Genomic DNA, 23,811 nt, shown 5'->3' with positions numbered 1-23,811 from the left:
GCAGTCTGTTTTATAAACACTCAACGAAGTCTGTCATTTTCCCCACGGTTTGTGTCTCATAAACCTTGGGATTCTGCAAGTTGTTTGTAAACAAACAATTTCAGGACCATTAGAAACCAATTAAAGACAACGCTTGTCAGACCCAGTCTATACACTCGCTATTTTAATTGAGATGCTTCGCAAAACAGAACAGGAGGAATATTTGTTTTCCTTTCTTTGGAGATTTACATGTTGGGACTTTTTTCGGTTGGGACAGTATTTACAACTTAACAGTTTCATGCAGGGATTTTACAAATGACATCTTAGTTCAGCAAACTCAGAGGTCTGAATTTGGCTTCAGGTAACGCATCATTTCAGCAAAGCACACAGCGCCATCTAGTGAGAGACGAGACAGTCTCACTTTTTCTTTCCCAACCCCCTCAACTGGCCTGAGAACTATACTTGCTCTTTTTTAGCCATCCGCAGTTTTTCCACTGAACAAATTCAAATGAAAAATGTTTATACTTAAAACCAGAATATAAACCCTATCTGTGTTTTTTGTTGACTTTGTTTTTGTTTTCCTGTGCCTTAGGAATGGAGGTGAGGAAGCTTTCACACAGAGCACGATTCCATCAGATGCTATTTAAAGATTTACCTCATGTTAGTTTTCCTCTTTATATGTCCCTCTCCTCATAAAACAGCTTAATTAAAATGGCCCTCGAGCTTGAAAGGCTCTGAAATTACTAGTGTGTCTCTCTGTGAAACACATGTATTTATTTAGCGCTCTGTGGGGTGGAAGTGCTAAAGATGTCGCCGTACTGAGGCTTGATTAATGTTTGGCACTCCATCGAATTTTCGGCTATTTATCACCTCTGTCCCTCATAAAAGGATGTCTTCCTACAAATGTCTGTGTGTACGTCTGCCAGTTTTGCTGGCAGCCGGTGGCAATACGTCACATCAGGTCAGCTTTTCCTACTTTAATGGCCTAAACTCGCTTTTAAACAACGTGGAGCTCATTAGGAAGATCTACACCACCCTGGCAGGCAACCGCAGATATGTGGAAGTAACTAAAGGTTAGTTGTGCTTTTTTATCTTGTTTTGTTTTGACTTTCTCCTTCCTCCCTTGATTAGGCAGACTGGATGTGACCCAACAGACACAAAAAATCTTACCCACAATGCTTCGCTGGCATTGATATCTGTGCTTCTGGATGAAGTACTCCAATACGCTGGATAAATAAAAAGGTTTAAATAGCAACTTAGTGCATACTTGCTTTTAGCTCAATTTTTGTTCCCCAAAGTCAAACTTAAACATTGCATTGAGTAAACCATATTTAGCTCATCGATCAATAAACAATTTATAAAAGTGGTCGATTGCCCTCCAGGGATTGCATTTCTCAAACAACTCCCTCATAAAAACTGTGTAAACCCTTGGTCTTTGACTCCCTGACCAATTGCTGACCTGTGAAACAACTCTTGAAATCTGGAGCTCTGCCTCTTGGACACATACTTTTGCTGTACACACCCAGCCTGTGATGCTATCAGCCACGTGGGGACCGGGCCAGGGGTGGAGAGGCTACATTTACCAACACTGTTCCCACAGAGGCCGCGGGCCGCCATCAGGCTCCGCTGGGACCTGTGAGTGCGAATATCCACGTCTACTTTTCTTGCTGACCCTCAGCTGATTGGTACCGTATGTTAAGAGCAATATGCCAAAGCATGGTTTCAACATTGCGATAGCTGCCGTTCGCCACCTGGAGAACACGTCACTTGGCAAACAGGCAGCAGAGAACCGTATTCACAAATAGATAAACGAAAGTTAACATCGGGGTCAGTATTGCATAAAATTCCAGCCAGCATGATTTTAGATTTCCGTTTTCACTTTGGTATTTGAAGGTGACGTAGTATCTGTCCATTGACTTATGGCAGGTAATTTGGGCATTGGTGACATGTTCTTCAGACTTATCAGTAGCCAATGTTTGTTTTGCGAGTTGAAAAGACCGATGCCCTTCGTGATCTTTGATTGGAGCGTTCTTCACACTTCACAGCACATTTAAGGCCGGGGTAAGCTGAGCTGGTCTTCGTTCAATAGGGCTCTGTGTAAGAACACTTGCTGCCTTTTTCAGGGTAGTCACTCTATACCAGCGCAGTGGGAATCCCACTGTTAACCGGCCTGTGTTTATCCTGTTCATTACCACTTTGCACTTAACCCACATAACCGCCTGACGTCCCGTACATGCCCTGACACACAGAATTATTTACTACATAATTGCATAGGGATGACTTTTTGTTCTGTAATAGAATAGTGACTAAAGATGATTTACATAGTAGCTCTAAAAGGAATTTGGACAATCTAAGCCACTCATAAGCCAGATGTCATAAGAAATCAACATGTACTGGAAAACTTTAAAGAACGACAACACAAGTTTATTTCTCAAGTAAAACATTTCCCAAGATGAAGTTTTTTTAATTACCTGGATATTTCATGATATTGTGTCTATAGTTGAAGTGATGGACAATTCCAGTTTCATGGCAGTTAATGACAGTCACAAAATGTATAATCTATTTATTCGTGTTCATGACACGAATTAACCCCTTTAATATACTATACATATGTGACCCCGGACAACAAAACCAGTCTTAAGTAACAAAAAAACATTGTATGGGTCAAAATTATAGATTTTTCTGTCCCAAATCATTAGGTATATATTAAGTAATCATGTTTCTTGTTCCATGAAGATAGTTTGTAAATTTCCTACCTTAAGTATATAAAAACTTTACTTTTGGGAGTGGATGGCCTGCCACAGTGCCTCTGATTAACAATTTCAAAAGCAATTTTCTCAATATTTAGATTTTTTTGCAGCCTCAGATTCGTGAGTTTTAAACGGATGTATCCAAGCCAGATATTGTCCTATTCGAACAACTGATACATCATTAGAAAGCTTATTTATTCAGCTTTCAGATTATGTAACAATCTAAATTTCGAAAAGTTGACCCATAAGACTGGTTTTATTGTCCAGGGTCACATATAGCTTTTTTATAGATAATACATATATTCTTAACTCACTGCAATTCCTGCGTATTTGACAAGGTGGCTAGGAAACGATAAAGGCCCACCCCTTACCCTAACGTTATGTGGGCAAAATTATACTAAAACGTAGGAATGAGATTGGATGAATTCATAGGAATTAGCCACCTCATAAAATACGTACGAATTCCTGTAAAAGTTAATATCTACATATGAAAGAATAAAATACATTGGATAAGAAGTCTTTTCTGAGTGACATGAAAAAGTCTTACTGAGTGACACAAAGAAATCGTATTTAGTGACATGAAGAAAATGGGAAATTTCTGTCCATGAACACGAAACAATAGCATATAAATTTATCACAAATTCCTGTGGGACTAGTTAGCAATGCAATCTATTTTAAAAAGTGGCTACGTAAGAATTCGTTAAATCTAACATCAAGTTCCCAAAAAAGTCACCGGTGCAAAAGCAGTTTGTATTACCACGTGAAAACTAATTTATAGGTATATGAATTAGTCTTCCTGTAAAATTGTTTCAAATTAGCATGAGAATGTTTCAAACATTTAAGTTAAGTCAACATCTTACAGACATCTTTTAGATGTATATTTGAATATGTCTTGCAGATGCAAATCCAGACATCAAATAGACAACTCCCAAATGTTTGTGTGTTATCAGGGGTATATATGCAAATGTATATCCAAACTTTTATGCCTAGAGTATATCTTTCAGAAACAGACATTTTTTTTTAAAACAATCAGTCTCATTTATAACATCATACAAGTTGCTAAACAGAATGAGCTGTATTTCCTGTTCTGTATCTCCCTTTGCCAGAGGAGTACCTCATTGCCTTCCAGAGGTTTGGCCATGTGACCCCCTCCCCATAGAAGTGGACATCCTATTCCAGCTGTCTGACCTGTCTGATCCAAGAAGGTGAGTCTCCATGGTAACAGATCACTGCTGAGTCATCCTCTAAGAGCCTCTCTCTCTATCAGAAGAAGGGTCTGAGGCTTAGCCATAACATACATCAGCACAGCAGCTCTGTTACAGAGCCATCAAACCACTTTCGCCTTCTAAAAACTACATTGTCTGACTTCTGTAATTATATGTGAAAAGTTTTCTGCTCTTTCTGTTCTGAATCTTGTTCTGGCAATTGCAGAGTTGATGATACATGACTCTTCCTATTATTGTACGGCACAAGGTTTTGAACACGGTCCAGCCTGTTCCAAATTTTTTAGCTTGTAGCGAGCACACATGTTTCCACGCAATTGAGACTGTTGCATCGGTCTTACCCGAACGATAATGAGCATGGAAGTGTATTTACAAAATATCTGCTCTGAGCCATAAAGGAGCGTACTGTAATCATGTCCTGGTGACTTAAACCCAGCTTAACAAAACCAGAGACATCACATCAGCTTTTCTGAAGGGGCAGATACCATGACCTATGAACTGACTCATGTACAGGGTGGGGTCTCAAGTATCTCTGTAGTAATGCTTGATCAGTAATTGCTTCTTGGGCATTATTATTTCTTTGCAATGTGATACTGTATTTACCCAACTCGCTCCGAGTCAAGATGTTGGAGGTTATTTGTTTTGAAGCCACACCGCACCAATCTTCCTCAAACATCTTGTAGACGTTATGCTTTAAAAACTAGACTTTATAAAGTTGTGTTTTTGTTCCTTGCAGACGTGTTGGGTTAGGGAGGTGAACTTCAGGAAAATATTTTTTGAAGAAGAATTTTGGTATAATGGCGTTACCTATTGACGCCAGTGTTCGGTTACAAGCATTCTTCAAAATATCTTCTTTTGTGTTCTGCAGAAGAAAGAAAGTCATACTGGTTTGAAATGACAAAGGGGGGAGTAAATGATGACATTATCTTAATTTTGGGGTGAACTGTCCTTTTAAGAAGATTTGAGTGGCGTATGTATTTATAAACCTTGGCGGTTGCCTTTCATTTCTAATGCTAAACTTCTCTTTTGAGAGCATAAAAGAAAACAAATCATACGTCAAGATGAGCAAATAATGAGTTTATTTTTTAATAAGTTTGTCTTTCCAGCCTCTTTAGATTGTTCCATCAGCTAACACTGTGCTCATGCCCTGTCTTTCTCCAATGCTGCAAAAAAGAGAATATCCGTATCTGTCATCGACACAAAAATCACAAATATAAAAGCTGTAAATGAAATGCAAACCCAGCGGTCGAGGAAAGTTATCACCCTCTGATGGTGCGATGAGGGGAAATGAAAACAGAAGCTTTTCACATACTCTACAGGGAAAAGACCGAGAGTGCGTCTGTGCCTTGATATTCTCTTTTTATTTTATCCGAAGTTCTGCCTTCAAACACATTGAGGGCTCAGTCATTCCTTCATGCCGGCCATACGAAGCGGGGGCCCGGGACGGAGACGCCAGTCCCACCACAATGAGCTGCTTTGGGCTGTGGTCTGGCCTTATGGGCTGGTGGCCAGCTCTGCCTCGCATCCTCCCCCTCCCCCCAGCACAGTTCATCACACACCCTTAACCCCTCCGTGAGCCTGTGGGGGGGCCTGGTGGAGTCTCGGCCGGCTCCTGACAGGTGGTCTCGTTCCAGGTCTCAGGAGTAGCGAGACGGGTATGCAGGGCAACTGTATCTCTGGCGGGGAATGCAGCGTGGAACGCTTGAATGGTTCTGGCTCTCTGTAACTGTGGGTTATGGCCGTAGCTGGAGAACTGATTGGACCAACTTGATTGAGGTTTCGGCTTGTCTCGACTAACACTACTACACTAAAAGTTCTCGTTATTCAGGGACATTAGATGAAATTAAATGCAACTGGTCTAATGATTATTTTTCTGTCCTCAAGCCTCAAAAGTCACAACACTATACATTTTTTGGAGGCCCTCATTTTTTTTTCATAATCAAACTAAGTGTACGACTCATTTCAACTTATTAGTATTTAACCAGTGGTGAAATGTTGAAGTACTGTAAAATATTACAAAGTTTTAAATAGTTTAAATGACTTGTAAAGACAATTTAAAAGTAATAAAAATTTCAGCGCAGTAACATTTTTTACATTTTGTACTTTTTGCTCCATTGACGTCATGGTCGCATCGTACTGTTCCGCGTGTTGTGTTGACATTACCTGTCGAAATTGTGAAGTGCTTGTTCTTAATTATTAATATTTTCTTAATTGTTAAATAATAGTATACCGGAAATGTGCAGTGACCAAATCCCTACTTGGTCAAATCCAATTCATGTCAGGTCTTCCTTATTCCTCATTTCAAAAAGAAAATAGAATGAAATAAAATAAATAGAAAAACTATTTTTACTGGTTTTATAGGTTTTGTTTTTGTAAATAGAAACCATACTGCACTGACAATACACAAAGCTGCATAATCGTATGCATCTTATGTAGAATTCTATTCCATTCAATTCAATTTGATTTAAATTTATATTCCATTCAATTTATTACAGTACTTTTCACAAATTTACAATTACATTTTAGAACAAACAGTATGGAAAAATATAGAAATAAGGACTAAAGAAATAATACAAACCTTAGGTAAGATGTAAATTAGCAATACTGTCTTTGTAAATAATTGTCTGTACATATGTATACTTATGTATGTACGAGAAAAGGTCCAGAAAAGGAAATCGAGCCGGGACTCTAGCTCAGGTTGCCCGAACCTCAGTTGTACTATATGTCTGGAGCACTGTCCACACAGCCACAGTTCCCATCAGATTTTCTTTTTACAGTGTAACTTTTTAATTAAATTTTGTAAATTATCTGTAGGATTGATAGGATTGTCTATTGATATTGTATTCAAGAAAAGAAATGTTTAGTCTGCAAAGCCTGCATACAGGTTCACCCGTGGCTCTCTGGCTGGAGGTGAGTGAGTCACGGATGTCTGTGCCCGACCCCTTTACCTGAGCACACACCCACCAGCAGCCCTGCCTCCCCACGAGAGATTGCGGGAAGAGGCAAAAAGAAAAAACAAAGCACGCCCCGTTGGCCTCTTACAGGGCTAGTTCTCTCATTTAAAGAGGAGGTTACAAAGGAACCTCCCTGGTGGATTCTTTTGTACCTGTGCCTGTGTGCGTGCTGGTGTGTGTACGTAAGGAGGTGGTGCTTGGTCTCATGTTTGGCTCCAGACTGGCTCTCTAAAGGAGACAGAGTAATAAGGAGGTAGAGCAGGGCGAGTCACTCTTTAATTATGTCTGTCGGTGCTGTATCCCTTTGGTGTCCACCCCAAAATTGTCAGATAAGAATTGACTAATGTGCTCTCCAGAAACATCTAGATGTTTTCCCTTCACTCGTTTTTTTGTTGTTGTTTGATGTGTCCTCCATCTCAGCCCCTTCCTGGTATACTTCTTATTTAACGTCCTTGCTGCTCCTCACATTTTTCAAACACTTCCACCTTGACACCTTCCTGACAGCCGCCACGTAAACTATCGACCCACATGCAGAACCATCGCTCCTCGGGTTCCTTCATGAACAACTTTGAGTGCTTCAAGAAGGTCAGTCGTACGCTACGAGGGCTTCTTCGGCCTTTACTGAGGTCAGCGCCTACACTCCGACAAAAAGGGTTTTCACAAGAGCCAGGGGCAGGTCATCTTCCTTCTGACCTTACCTGCTTTGAAGAGATTAAGGCTACCTTTGCTGCTTCAGGGGACAATGTGCAAAGCATAAAAGGGCACATACCAGCACAGGAACTTAACAATGAAGAGCATGAATGCTCTATGAAGTCAATGCCGCTCAGATAATGAGTATCTGCTCCACTTTTAGAGTTTTTAAAGCGTTCTTTGAGGTCACAGATTCAAATTATGATTGCAATTGCCATGTGACCTCTATTGAAAACACTAACTACTGGTATTTGTCAATCATAGAGCCCACAAAAGAGAGGCTCAGATCTTCATCACCTGTGTGAGATTATAACCAGGGGTTGGTATGAAAATCAGTGCTCGATTTAGCAGGACATAACGGTGCTTTGTGATCTTTGCAGTGGGCCAGGTAGTTATTGATAAGCGTATGGATAGGTTTTTTTTACTTTTCACACATATAGTAGTGGCCAAAAGTGATGTCTTTGGGGGAATATTTATACACTATTTGCCTTACTACCCCATTAGGTTAGATTGTACTTGTGTGTTTTGTATGGTACAAAGTGGACAAAAAACTACTTTTTTGTTATTTATTGGAAACAATTATATGGTAAAAGACAATCCACAGCATATCAGGGAATATGTTTTCATTCAAATATAAATATATATATTTAATACACAGAAAAATGGAAAGCATGAAGGAAATAAACAAACAATTGTATCTGTTCTTTATATTTATTTATTTATATTTGTATTCATATATTTTGTTGTCATTTCTCTTGGCTATGTATTCATAAACTTTTTTTGCCAAGTCTTCTTCAAGAATTTCACTTCTTTAAGTTTAGTCAATTTAGTTAGTGAGTAGTATAGCTGTTTGAGCATAAACAACATCTGCCCAGTCGCAATCCTCAAAGTTCACAGAAAAGGAAGATATTTTCTTTAACAGAAGTAATTTTTCCTGGGTTAGTGAATTATGAATATCAAAATTTATATTGACCCTGCCCCCTAGAACACGGATAGGGTAATGGGAGGGACATCTCAACACACACTAGACCAATCACAAAAGACTGGCTCAACTTGACCATTCAGAGCGTTTCGGAAGGAGGGACTTCATAGAACCAGGCAACTCAACAGCCTGTTTTCTAATAATCGAGATGAAGCCAAAAGCACAAGTGAAATGTAATATATAAAGCATTTTTTGAAAATCTACACGTGAACACTATTATAAAGCACATCATAAACACAATAAAGGCTTTGAAAAATTAGCAAAATAGGACCCCTTTAAATTCTTCTTAAAGCTGAGTTTCAGCCTATACTCCAATGGCACATGCAACATTTTTAATGCATCGTTAGTAAAATATGTGAATAAAGAGCAAATATGTCAATTGTCTTCTACTGTACAATAAAACCTTTAAAGACTTACAGAAAGAAGCAACAATAAACATTTAGTTTAGTGACTTTCCAAAGGAATAAAAACACAGACATCGGTACTAGCCAACAGCCGATGATGTCACCAACCTGGCAACCACAAAGAAACAAGCAGGGTACGAGAACAATAACTGTTTACCGGAGCTGCAACGGATGATTAAGTCTGAAAAATGAACAGTGTTTTCTATTTCTGCTTGCTCTGTAGACAATATACACAAGATAAACACACATCTGCTCCTTAAGCCACGCATGCAGGGACTGTTTGTATTCGTCTTGCTGTGTGGCCTATTTAGACTCAAAGACCCACATTATTATGCTTGTTTGTTACTGTTGGGGGAGGGTCTTAATCAGATTATTCTGTTTATTTTTGATCTAAAACAGAAATCTGAGTTGAAATTGAGAGATGTGTAAACTTTGGTTAAGCCTGTTTTTAAAAGGAAAAGAGTTTGTAGTTTCCAATATTTAGATGTTCCACATCAATAGTGTTCATAAGCGTGTGGATGCAGGCAGCTCTGCAGCTTTTATATGGAGGAAAGTCAAGCTTCCATTGCCCCCTGTCTTTTTTAATCAACTTGTTTTCTAATTATAGGCCCCGTACCACAGCTTCTGGGCGTGGCTCCCTAGAAAGCCATAAAGCTTACAGTAAGTGCTCTGCCTTCACCACATCGGCCTGGCCTCTTTAAATCAAAGCCCTTAACTCCTCGCAAATACACCCCGCCTGACTTCAGTGGCTCTGCTTACCTCCTCAAAAAAGACGTGAATCTCTTTTCTCTTTGATCTTTAGTGAAAGCGGCGTACATTCTTGCATTCTGGAGTTGACATGTGTCAACTCAAAGGTAGTTTTTTGGTTTAACATGATTCAATCATAGACAGTGGTTTCACACGTTTCATTCAAGTTTTCCAAACATGAAGTGTACAAAGAACCGACTGAGTCAGGTAAACCCAACAAGATATACTTGTTGTACAACTTGTTTGAATCACTTTTAAGTAATTACTATTCTAGAAGCCAATCCAAAAATTTATTTTTGTTACTCTTCACTTTATATTTATATAACAATTGATTTTTTTATTTAGCGCTATTATATCAGTTTCCAGTTTAAATACCATGTTATCATGTTTAACTAACTTGGCTTAACTTGTTTTTAACAATGCTCAATGACACAAGGTCAAAATGACCAATTTAATGCCTTTAGATAAAATATTATATTGGTAAAACTAAATATTAATTAGTCTCATCTTCACTGCTGAAGAAAACAAAAGAACCCTGCCCAAAACAGAAAACCAATTTTTTGGTTATAATGGGAGATGTATAGGTTTTAATGGAAATTATAATTGAGTCTATTGGTAGGAATATGTGATTAATTCTATTGTTGGGATGTTGAAATAAAGTGGTTTTAATAGAAAGGCCTACTCTTATTATTCAGTCGAATCCGAAGCATGCTGGGAATAAAAAATCAAGGAGCAAAATATTTTTTTGTGTTTGAGAAACTTGACTAAAAAATGTTCTTTCAAAATTGAAACATCATCATTAGCCTTTCAAGTTTAACATGATGTGTTGCACAAAAAAACCTGATATAAAGGCATCCAATCAAAGTGAATTGTTTAAATAAAGTTAACATAAAAACATATATCTTTTTTGGCATATGGATTTACATACTTGTTTAACCTAAGACAGCTGTTACCTCCTGTTTTGTTTTCCTCAATGTTGGATAAACTTCTGAGAAGACAAGACACAGAAATTCGGCATAGTTCCTCTACCTCCTAAAGTGTAATCCAAGTATTTATACTTCCATAAATGAACGTATAAAATTCCTTTTTGTAGTGTGTTAAGGCATTATACATCCCACCAATAGAATCCATCACATACCGTAGACACGGTTGCAGTTTTCATTAAAACCAATACACATCTCTTTAAAACCATTACAACTTCTTTAATGGTTCCCATTGTCTTTTCAGCAGTGTACAAAGGTCCCTGCTGAAAAAACAATAGAAACCTTTAGAGACTACTATTGGTTTCCATTAAAATACCATTATGAGCCGCTAGCTTTTTCCATTAAAACCATTACAAAATGCATTTTTCTAGTGTGTTTTGGGCATTATTCCTGTAGAATTAAACATGCCACCAATAGATTCCATCACACACAAGTAAAACCATTATAGTTTCCATTAAAACCAATACAAAATCCTTTTAAAACCATCAAAACCATTACAACTTCTTTAATGGTTTCTATTGTTCTTTTCAGCAGGGGTATTTTGTCGTGGTTTTAAAGGGAAAATGGTTCATGATGCTTTTTTAATGCAAATATTAGAATTTCCGTGTTGGTTTTTGTTGGGTTTCCATATTTTTTTTAAGGGGTTAATTTCATTTTGATTAAAAATGCATGAAAACCACATTTCAACATTTAGGCATACTCTTATTATTCATTCTGAATATTGCTGAAATATTGACAAGTAGATCTGTGAGTATCTATACTTCAAAAAATGTACGTATAATCCTTACATCACACTGTAACAGTGTGCTGAAAAAACCCAACAAAGGAGTTTAGTTTAGAATGTCAGGTTTGCTTTGAGGTTTAAGTCTGGCCCTGAGGGAACACTTCAATTCTTTTGTGAGATGATTGAAAAGACACTTCAGCCCCATCAGTATTTAAGAATATGGATAACAAACTTCCCTTCTGTCATCTCACATCTTAATCATACGCTAGTTTGGAACCTTATGGCTGTTGGTTTTTAGGCTGTCCACTACACGCATGTGTAATGAATCACCTTCTTATCTCATTAAAAAAAACAATTTGAAGACTGATGTTAATACATTGTTTTCATAGTTTCTTTACTGTGTCAACTGAAGTGTGAAAGTGAATTCTGTCACTTTGAAGTTTAGAAAGTATTAACCTGTTTGTGTCGTGTGAGTATGAAGCGCTACACATGGCTTGCTGGTATTTTTCAGATCGGAAGAGTTGTTTGCTTCAGTGGAACTGGATTGATCTGAAGCATTTTATTGTGTTTAACAACTGTGTATAGAAGTTACAACTCCCACAATGCATTTCAAACATATCCCAACATTGCGAAGTGAAATGTTTTCAGTTGCATTTGTCAGTAAATACATTTAAATTAAGAAAATGATATAACTTGTATATTTATAAAAGCAACACATTACCCTAAAAACGATCGCTGTAGGTTTCCTACACATTCCTCATTTCTACATGTGTGGGTTTCCATTTGCAAGAGTCACAGACTCTGAGATGATTGCATGTCTCGATTATAACGCTACGAGTGCATTTATCCCACAAGATCTCTTTGGCCCGCTCATGAAAGGAGATGGTCGGGGAAACATCAGGTAGGTTGCACATGAAGTCAGTTCAGAATGGCAGCCTGTGCCACAGAGATGTGTTTTTCCTCTTCTGATTCCCTTGACAGCTCCTTTCATCCCGGCCGAATCCCCGGTGTTTGGCCTGGCAGGATCCGCTCTCTTTCTCGCGCCTGCACACGCGCCACTCTCTCAAAGCTGTGTTTATTGACACTGCAGTCGCGGCGAATCAAATCTATTTATTTGCTTTGAGAGGAAAAAGACTAGAGTGCTGATTTGTGTTCCTGTCTGAGAGAAGAGGGTGCGAAAAGAGTAAAAATCACAGAAAACGAGAGCGGGGTTATGAAACCTTGTGACTATTTGAGGGTTTTTTTTTTTTTCAGCACGTCTTCTCGCATTGCAGTTTTTTCCGAATCAGGCCTTTGCCTGCGAGTTGGTCGGTTTGGTAGGAACATCATGCTTCGCTGACTGAGGAGTTGGCCGGATTCTTATCTGCTTGTTGCTGGCCTTCATTTGAGGGCTGGGTTACTCAAAATACTCGCTTAGCCAATGTAAAGTGCTGTGGAGTGGGAAAACCGTGGCACGCATACAGTGTTGCTTTGTTCGTTTTCAGGACAGGTTGTAAAGCTGAGTAATTTAGCCTGCCTAAAGTCTCCCAGTCTATGTAATGGTTTGTTAGTTTATTGTGAAACTTTTATCGCAATGCTCCCCTTTACTATGTGAAAACGCACCCGTGTAATCTCCATTTAAATGCACAGACGATTGTTAATGGAGGCTAACGTTTGTGCGCTAAGCTATTGTTTTTAGAAAAACCTTCAGTTTTTTTGTGTAAGCGTACAATGCTGATGAAGAGGGTGTGCGAGAACTATTTGTTTTCGGTTTGAGGTGGGGTTTAGTTGATGTCACAAACACGCATACGCTACACCCGACAGCGCTCTGTGCCTCTGGGGATTACCTTGCCTTGTAATTACCGCCGAATTATCAAGCCGACACTGGCGGACAGTGCACAAAAAAAACGCATTTCTTGCAGTCACGTTGCTTTCCCGCATGCCTTCCAACTTTTAGGCCATTGATGTATTGTCTCCAAACGATGTTATCACTCACTTGTTTGTTTGTTTCTTTGATTAACTTTAATATCCAATTAGTACACAATTAATGCGTCTGAAATATCCGTTAAAGCCACCACTTAAACACATTATCCTTTGCCAAAACAAGTTTGAAGACATTTGCTCATGGGCCTGATGCCATAATTAACCATAAAAGATCCAAATAAATGAGTCATAGATGTGAACTTTGAAAGGTAAACAGCTCTATAGACCATTTCGTTGGATTCCGGTTGATCAGTCTGGCTGTTGTCTAATAATATAACTATTTATACTTATTTATGTTAATATTTGATTGTATAATAATTGTATTAAATAAACCATTTGTTAACTTGTATTGTATATACATTTTTTATAATACACAATTTGTTGGTTCTTGTAACTTCGACGCATTTAAGTTTAGCCAAGAAACAGTTCTTCTACGGGTAAAACAAAATAATACTGGCTAGACAGTTTTAACTTGCTAGCTAATGTAATTTACTTGTTATTTCTTTTGCTTATTATTATAAATAATCTACAGGGACTCTATTCTTTGTGGATGTGTACTGGAAGTTTGTTTGGGCCACAAAACCGTGCATGCGCAGTAACGTTTGTTTATGTTGTTGCCTTGTAAGCGTCTATATAAACGTCTGCGCTGTAATTTCATCCGGACAGGAAGCGTGTCATTTCACTCAGTGAGATGATAATGATCTTTCTTTTGAAACGCTGCAAATAATGAGATTTTTAAACGTGCACACTTATGAGATTGAGTGAGCATTCCGGTAAGCCGGGAGCACACTCGTATATTAATATCTCCGAAAGAATAGGGGAATAAAATCAACAGCAAACAAACAGTAAGGCCCTTATGTATTCAAACGCGGGGCTGAGGAAAGAGAAGAAATCCAAGGAAACTGATTTCCATCTAATTACACTGGTCTGTTTTTCTGCGTGCAGCCTCAGTTACTAGGAGCAACAGGAAAGATAGGGCACGGAGGCGGCGAGTGGCCAACCTCTTTGGCGAGACACGTTTCAATGCTTCTGTTGCAGCCTTGGATGCCGTCACGTAAAAGCCGGAGCGTTTACAGAGCTTGTAGGAACCTGTTCCAACCTGCTGATGCTTTTTCTCTGCTTTACAAGTACAAGGTTGGAGACACAAGGTTGTTTTTGAGAATCCCTCGGGGGCCTAGAGACTGTGTGATGTTTCAGGCACCGCCTGTCTTTACTAGAGATAACCACCTCCAACCTCTCCTCATATAAAAACTGACAATAGCAGGTTTTTCTCAGGGCCTAATGCGTTGCCGTCCTATAATGAGAATATCACATCATGTATCCCCCCATCTTTTCAGTTTCTGAGACCGGATTATATATGTGTACTTATTTACAAAGGTTACATCAGACTTACATTTACATGCATGTATTTGGCAGACGCTTTTAGCAACCTTGGAGTTGCTATGCATTGCAAACTGAGTTACAGGATCACCTCAAATGTTTTGCACACTTTGTTTATCATTTCTTTAATCTGTGAAATGTGAATGTTGGATCTTAGGCGATCCTTACTCAGCCCCTGGAGTTACCACAGGGCTATACGTCCGTGATCAATGTTATTTGTCTTGTACTAGGGAGTTGTCACTCACACATGCTAATTATTCCAATTAGCATACTAGCATTCTTAAAGTATGTACAGCACATGAGAGTAAAGTGCATTCTTAAAATATCTTAGTGTGAGACTATGCTATGAAAAAGTCAAGAGAATGTCATGAACTAATCTTCTTCTATGCCACATACTATGCATTCTTGCATGCTTCAAAATTAATTTAAAGAACAATCTCTCTCCTTTTTACACTGTTTTCACCATACTATGATTTTGCATGCTCTAATCTTAATGTTGAAGGAATATGAGCATTTGGATTTAGCTTTGTTTATTTTAGCGTTTTACATCTTTATCACTAACTACAACCAGACGGAATCTGTTCTAAAACAAGCATTTGTTTTCTGATATAAAGCTCTCATCAGATTCAAGATACGCTCTGATCCTCATAAACCACTAAAGGTCCATCCTCAGCTCTCCAGCGCCTCCCACCTGTGACTTCACACCTTGCACTCTCTGCACCCTTCAACAATACCAGCAAAACACACACAGCATCAGGCCTCAATTCACCACCTGCGGACCGCTGTAGCTGTCAGACCAGGTAGCAACAGCCTCTCAGAAGCATAAATGCACCGGTGCTCCCTGAGTGCTGTTTTTGTGTCCTATATCCCATGAGGCTTGGCAGCACTGCAGGAGAACATCTCAGCTTTGTTCGCTGCTTCTCAGAGCATCTGAGGAGGGATGCAGGGATGCATTCCTGAGGCTTGGAGTACGGGAGGTTGCGGGGAGCGAGTGTTTTGATGTAAACAACATTGTGGGGACTGCCATGATGCCGCTGGGTCATCATATCTCATCCGGCGGTGGTGTGCTCTGACATTTTATAGACAGTTGGAGAGAGATAGATGAGCCCCATGGTATTTGGAGTGCTACAGTAATTATATACAGAAACAGGCGACTGTACGGTGCTGTGCAAAAAAGTGTTGTTGCCTTTATTTAAATTCTTTTCTATTACTCCCTTTGCAAAAAGAAGTAGAATTGTGTCATCATTTACTTTGTATTCATGTTGACATACACGGATGTGAATGGTGACCAGGTGTCATGAATCACTAAAAATACAAATTCTGATGACAAATCATTCACAAATTCATTAAAATAATATCCATAATAATATTATGATTATATATAAAATTTGTAATGTTCTTTTTTGTTGCGTTGTTCACCCAAAACTGAAATTCTATCTTCATTTACTCACCCTCGACCCAAACTTAAGTAAACTTAGTTTTACTGTGTGAAAGCAAAGAAAGCTATTTGGAAGAATGTTGGTGACCAAACAGATCTGGGTCACCATAGACTTCCATAGTAGGTGGTAGTTAATGGTTCTACAGAACTGTTGAGTTTCCCACATTTTGCAAAATATCTTCTTTTGTGTTCAAACAGATCAAAGATTGTAATACAGTTTTGGAACAACTTGAGGATTAGTAAATGATGACAGAATTTTCTTTTTGGGTGACTAAATAACCCCACGGTTCATGTTTGCGTATATTCAGAGTTGATTTTCCCACAATGCTACATATCTAAAGGTAGTTTCACTGTGCATATTTGTCATTTTTATCGCTTGGCAGTCTGTGATCCCCTCAGTTGTGTATATTTAGTATAATGTTACATCAAGTATTAATGATCCACACTTCAAGAACTTTTTTAATGTCTCTCAATAGATTACATTATAACTTGCTTCATTATCAGTAAATTTGATGGCCGGTGACAATAAAAAAGCGCTCCTGTCGTCTGGCCGAGGCAGGTAAGTCTCCAGGGCTCACCTGTCAGCCTGTCGTGGGAAAGGAGTCTTTATTTGAGAGTCATGGTCGGGGGGGGGGTTTGGTTCGCCAGGGTACACAACAGCCTGTGTGTGTGTAAGAATGTCGAATCCGGTGCCTCCCCTCCATATGTGTCTCTCCTGAGCCGCGCGGACAATGTGCTTTGAGCGCAGGAGACGCGCTGCAGCCTGCTTCTCTCAGACGGCCTGGCTCCTCAGGGTCCGGCCCAGGCACAGAGCTGTCTTTGTCAGCCTAATTACCCCGCCTCTCCCCTTCTGCCGCTGTAGGGTCTCCACCACCACCAATCCTCGCCCGTGTTCCAAAATGAAGAGCTGCGGCACACACACTTACGCACGCTTGATCGTATTCACGCACACACCTGTGAGCCGAAGTGAGGTGTTATCATACTGAGGGCCAGCACATCCAGATGTTGTTCAACTTTCCTGATTGTACTGGCAGAATGTGAATGACGTTCTTTCTTCTGTGGAACACAAAAGATGTTAGGCAGGATGTCGCGTGCGATGAAAGTAGGGCTGTCAAGAGATTTTCACTACACGATTATCGTGGCCAAAAGAATGTACAATAATGATATATTGCAATATGGAATAAAAATAAAAGAAATAAGTTATCATCGTTAATATGGTTTACATTTTGGTCAATGAATCAAATAGAAAAGGCAGGGAGGGCGTTTGTTAATTTAGGTTCTAAGGCAAAAGGGTGCTGAATGATTTACGATGATATTACAATAAAAAATTAAGACAATATTGATAATCACGGTTATTAATGTCACGTTATTGTCGACAACGGTATGTTGTGACCACCCTAAACAAAAGTTAATGTTGACAACAGCCTTATTAGAGTACTTCATTATTTATTAGACCATTTATTAGACCAGATTCAACTTCTCAGAAATAAATCAAGCTTAACAATCAACCATTTCAACTTATTTTTCTAATAAGAGCTATTAATGGCCTATATAAGAGCTAAGTTAATACCTGTAATTGGAGATATGAATAAAAATAATGAAGAACTTTACTATTTCTTCTGCCTTTATTGTAAAACAGTAAATTCATGGATAAAACAATTATTTATATTTTAGAATTACAAATACTGCTGTGATTTAAGAGATAACATATTGGATTAACCAATACAGAAACGAAAAAAGTTGTTTAGGTCATTTTTGGATGGTTTGCTGTGGCACAAAGCTTACATTGGGTAGTCTAATACATTTGCTAAGCACTATACTGTATGTATTTTCAGTTGGCACACATAAAAATGTACAACTATGACGGAGTCAGAACTGTCAGAGGAAGTTGACTTTTTACCTCAAATATCTTATGGTGGTTTCACTGCGCTTATATGTCTTGTCTAAGCAGCCTGTGATCACCATTTGCTTCCAATGTATGGAATAAAGCACCAACATCAACATGCCTAACTTCTCCCTTATGTTCCACAGAAGAAAGAAAACAGATCACTTCGCTGTCACAACGTTGTGTAAATGATGAAAGATGTTTTTGCGACGACTCTCTGGGCATTCTGGGAATCACCAAAGTAGATGAGTCAGGCCTGGCCTTCTGAATGCAGGGCCCATTTATATCAGCATGCACGAGAGTGAGGTAGACACGCAGAGATCACTTCAGGAAAGAGATACCTCTCCTATCTGTGCTACCTGTGTACACACAGCAGATTAACCTTGCGAGTTTAATGAAGCCTGTCTAAAGCGCGCCGCAGCCGGGCTTTAAATCGTTCTGCTGAGAGGAAAATCTCTCTGTTTCTCCCTCCTGGCCGATTGCCAGCACGCTGGAGATGAGGAAACTGAATCCGGTTGAAGGTACGGCTTTGTTTGCAGTGACCGACACCCTATAGTCTACTGTCCCTGCGACCGCTCTTCCACTTTCCGTCTAAGAAAAAGACTTGGTGAAAAACTCTGAAATGTTTATTTTAAGTGAAGAGAAAAAGCCCAAACAGACCTGGGAACAGACAGACACGTTCTTTTTCCTCTGTTTCTCTTACACAGTCATTCCGAAGGGCTGACATTAACACACCATAAACCAAACTCCCAGCATACCTCACAAAACAACAATGCTTCTGTGGTTCCCAAGCCAATAAACCCTACGAGAAAGCGTTTTATACGAGCCTTCCCTATAACACGAAATCTTTATATCTCAGATAAACCCTCCGGTTAAATTAAAGCATGTCGATTGTCCCGCCCCCCTGAGAGACGTCCCGTTCTCTGCCATTTACTTCCCCTGCTATGCACACACCGAGGCAGTCGTGAGTGATGAGGAGGGGCGAGCGGGAGCTGGCAGGGCGCTGGCGGGTAAGCCACCACACACTCTCCGGTAGCCGCCTGCCACCGCTGGCTCCATTGTGGTCGGCCTTAATTAGAGTGCTCAGTGATTTAGGCTGGTTTTTGAAGTGCGGCGCGCCTGCCAAGGGTCGGATATTTTCCACTGTTAATATGTAGGCGCTGGAAGTTTGCGCTTTGAGCTCTGAGAGTGTTAAAAGAAGAAAAAGTCACGCTGCAGGAGCAATAAACAGATCTTACAATGCTGGCACAGGCAGGCCAAAACATCCAAGATCTGACTTGCAATATTTTTACAAGTCTCTCTTTTCTCGTCACGTATAAAATACGATCCAGGTCTGATGTTGTTTTTAATATTTTACTCTTGTGGTTCATCTTAAAGAAAACAAGGTTTAAAATGCCACTTCTGTAGCCAAGCCAGTACGGTTTGGACTGGACGTAAAACAGAATTAATATTTATTTCTAATCCGATGGCTGTATTGGATTTACGGCTTCTTGACGTGAACGTTAGCATGATGGGAGATGGAAAAGCCATACGTAGTCGACGTGAGCTCGGCATTCCTGTCTTTCCCAACATTTTATATCTGTCAGATGGTTTGAAGCAAGGTTTTATGGTTAGGTATGTTCGTATGGCATGTATCACTCAGTCTACCGTTTATCAGCAGTTTAAGCTATAAGGCAATTAGAGATTTACAGTCGGCTTGGGAAATTGAATTTCACGCTCAGTTTGTTTGCCATTATTGGGTAGGCAGACTTCTGGTGCATTGACCCACATACTGTAGTGTACAGTTGGCTTTTTCCAGACTTGTTGACTTTTTTCCATTCTATAAATATGCTGATGCACATTACTTAAATACACTTGTCATTATTCACCAACATGTTGTTCAAGACCTGTGTGATTTGTTCTGCGGAGCATCTTCAGGGATCAAATTATACATTTACAGAAGTCCTACAGTTTTAAAGTGTTCAAAAGGAATGAACAATGACATCATTTTTAGGACAAGTAATCCTTTCAAATGTGTCTATTTGCCAGACATTTTTTAGGATTTAAAGGTCCATTATATAAAATTTAGCGGCATGTAGCGGTGAGCTTACATTTACATTACACTTACATTGCATTATCCTATACATTTCTACTTAGGTATCTGCAATCCCCTGGGATCGAACCCACAACCTTGCTCTTACCACTGAGCTACAGCAAAGATTACGAATAGCAACCAAGGCTCACTCCACTGTCACTCCCGTGGCCGACACAGGGCTTAGATGTTGTTACATTTTCACTTCTTTGCTAAAGGATTTAACATATTTATGAAATACGCTCTGTAGAGTAGTTTGTCTGTTTAGGGCTACTGTAGAAACATGGCAAATTCCATGTAAGGGGACCTGCAGTAACTAAGGTTATAAAAACATAACTTCATTATCTAAGTTATTATACACCTCTAAAGAAATAGTTATGTACATTGCCTTTCTGTCGATAGATCCTAAAAAATTCAACATGTTCAAAATGTTCAAATATAGAGAGTGTGGTTGAGTCGGCACGCTGGTATTATGGCTACTTACACCAAATGCTGTTGCTGATTTAAACTGTTAAGAGGTGAATAGGTGCTGCGGTGGCCTTTGTGCGGGACAGCATGAGACATGATTTATTCCAGCCTCATTATTAGGTATTGTCTGGACCTTTCAAGTTGATTTAAATAAAAAAGGATGCATAAAGTTGGATAAATTGTGCTTTCTGCTTGCCACTGTAAATGCATGATAAGGATTTGCTATAAAGCCTTAAAGGGACAGTTCACCCAAAAATATAAATTCTGTTTGCATTTTCTCACCCTCTTGTCATTTCACACCTGTAATGTTGTTACCCGAATAACAGTTGTACACATTCCCTGCTATTTTATGGTACCAAAACAAGTCAATGGGTTCCGCCATTGTTCGGTTACCAACATCCTTTCGACATTCATTTTTGGGTGAAAACAGCTTTATTTGATCATATCTGTAAATCACTTTTGTATGAACACAAATGATGTCTTGATTTCCCTCCAGTGTTTAATGGTCTATGTCTACTTTAAACTGTTAAATGAGATGCATCTTCTTTTAAGCATGCCTGCAGCATCCCTGGTGACCCCTGCTGATGTTATCATGACCCGGTTACAAGTGGCTGCCCCGTGCAGGCCAGACCACGAACACAATGGACTCATTGACAGTTTCTGGAAGAATCTTCTGGAAAAGGGACCTCGTGCCTTCAAAGAACTGGAGGTAGAGATCTCTGATGTTTACCTGAAACTAATAATGTATTCATTGGCTTGATTTTTCCAAATGTTACCTAAAAAGGAAAATTCGGACAGTATTTACACAATCTCGGGTCATTCCAAACACACACAACAACTCTGAACAGATATATCGCCAAACGAAAATGGAATTGGAAGTTATTAGCTCTCAAATGTCATTCACGGCAGGTGTTACACCCATGACGAAAACAGTTTTGACATTAAACCTGCTGAGATGCATCTTGATGGATCACATTTGAAAGTGAATATAATCACACAGGAGATTTCTGTATAAAAAGCAATCAGATATAGCTACTGTATTACTTCGAAGCAGTTTAAATACATCACACTGCTTTTATGGTACATTTATTATGCTTTTTTGTCCTTTTGTCTGAGTTTTTGACTAGTCCCCAACATAGGTGAGCACTTAACACTATGATTTTTATGAAAATCAACTTTTCCTTTAAAAAGAGTCATTACGGTTAGAAATGACATGAGGTTGAGTAAACGTACAGTAAGAACTGGAATTTTATGATTAGCGGTCATATGATATTTCATCTTAAGACACACAAGAATACGATTTTAAGTCATGGACATGTTGCCATATTTAAATCCTGCATTCTAATGTGCTTGTATTGCAAAATATACAGAAAATTCTCACGAATACCCATTATTAGTTTAGAAAACATTTCTTGCAAAACTGCAAGGCAGGGGAACCCCACTGCTACGCCAAAAAGCATGTAATGCCTGGACCAAAAGCTGTGGCATCCTTATCTGTCCCGATAAAGTGAGCATGCGCCGCATCATTTGATGCTGAAGCATCAGCTGATTCTCTAATGCCTGAAGAAACAGTCTTCTGTTGCCACATGTCTCCATGTGTCTAAGTGATTTGAGGCTGAAAGAATTACTTTGAATGGAGTCTTTTCCAGTCTGGGACAGAATTACTTTATTTTCCCATGGAATATCATGCTACACTGGAACTTAAAAAACCACAGTCACTTTTGAAAGAACATCCTTTTTACAAGTCATAACTTGTTCAAAAGTTATAAGTTTTTATAGCTTTTGTTTACATTTTAATTTCTTTGGATTAGTCCACTGTTTTTATAATAAATACATAAATAATCGTGAAAAAAATTGAAGCGTCTTTTTCATTATTTTAAGTTATTCTGAATTTACTATATTGTTGGTACCTGTATGTGTTCAGGTAAAATAATATTTTTTTATTTATTCATTGAACTACTAAGAATGTTTCTCATATATTGTTCCTCTTTGCATTTATTTACAGAAAATGAAAACTGGAGAAACTTGTTCATATTTACTTTTAAGCAATACAACAGTAAAATTTGTACATGTATTAAGAAAAACCTTTAAAATATTTTTTTATGTAATAATCTCAAATTTTATCACGGTTTCATGTGTCTTGTCATGCTGTCAGTCTTTCACTAATGAAATTTTTTTTTTTTCTTTTCCGCAGCTTTATATACCATGTTTTGCGGCATCAAACTGATGCTGAAAATACCCAAATGCTGTCATTTCATTCCATGATTCAGGCTAAAATGGCAAGAGGACACCCCAAAATAGGGTCTGTGTCCTCAATGGAAAGGTTTAAAAAAGGAGGCCGTTCTGGTCTATTCATTTATTTTATGTTCCACAATTTGAAGAGGAAAATATTCGTTTTTACTTTGCAGTCAAGCTGTTTATTCTATCTGACAGGACGCAGCAGAACGTGAAGGTTCTCCTCTTCCACCTTACTCATACATCTCCGTCTCTCCTTACCACAGAAAACCAGCTGGCTCTGAGCCCACTCCCAAGTCTCGGATCAGCCTCCCGGCGCCCAATCCTGACCACATTGGTGGCTTCAGGTTGGCTGTGGCAACATTTGCTGGCATCGAGAATAAATTTGGACTGCATCTACCACGATTCCAAATGACTGCCATCCCCACGTCACACCACGCTTTATGCTTCGTCGTGGGACTGTCCATACCATGTGCTACTAGAATCAATATTTATGACTGAGAATATAATACAAAACCGTCAGCAGCTGATCTGGAAATGATGTTGTGTGTTTATTAGTGCAAACTACAGCTCATACAAAATGTTTGGCTACTTTCTAACAGAACGTTTAAAAGTGTTGAGAAGCATTGTGGTGTGATTTATTTAAATGTAAATCAAATATTTATTTGTTTCTTGTGTTTATTTGTTCGCTTTAAGTTTCATTTACCTTAAACAACCTAATTGTTTACATGTTTTTACATACAGTACAACACTGCATGAGCACATTCTGTACTGCTTGCAAGGGCCCTTTATGTCTCTTTCATTACAGATGTAGAAAATAACATTTGAATGTAATACCGTTTTTCATTGTCTTGTTTCATTAATGTGGTACAGCAAAGACTGTTGGAATCAAAGTATGATTTATGCTCAAGGTAAAATGAGAAGAGAAACTCTACA

General features: G+C 38.9%; 1 long non-coding RNA gene across 3 annotated transcripts; it reads left to right on the top strand.

Annotated features, from left to right (window-relative positions):
- Positions 1-579: 579 nt before the first annotated feature.
- Positions 580-23,736, top strand: LOC130415447 (uncharacterized). 3 transcript variants are annotated; one of them, XR_008905927.1, is made up of 4 exons: positions 580-1,052; positions 3,836-3,934; positions 21,193-21,349; positions 22,835-23,736. It is a non-coding gene; the product is annotated as an uncharacterized LOC130415447 (long non-coding RNA). The 3 variants fall into 3 exon arrangements; XR_008905928.1 differs by lacking the exon at positions 580-1,052 and having other exon boundaries at positions 1,339-3,934; positions 22,835-22,942; positions 23,074-23,736; XR_008905926.1 differs by lacking the exon at positions 580-1,052 and having other exon boundaries at positions 1,339-3,934.
- Positions 23,737-23,811: the final 75 nt, after the last annotated feature.

The sequence above is a fragment of the Triplophysa dalaica genome, chromosome 25 (assembly GCF_015846415.1).
Source record: "Triplophysa dalaica isolate WHDGS20190420 chromosome 25, ASM1584641v1, whole genome shotgun sequence".
Taxonomy (NCBI): Eukaryota; Metazoa; Chordata; class Actinopteri; order Cypriniformes; family Nemacheilidae; genus Triplophysa; species Triplophysa dalaica.
Note: the sequence above shows the minus strand (reverse complement) of the source record. Positions and strands in the feature narration are given on the sequence as shown.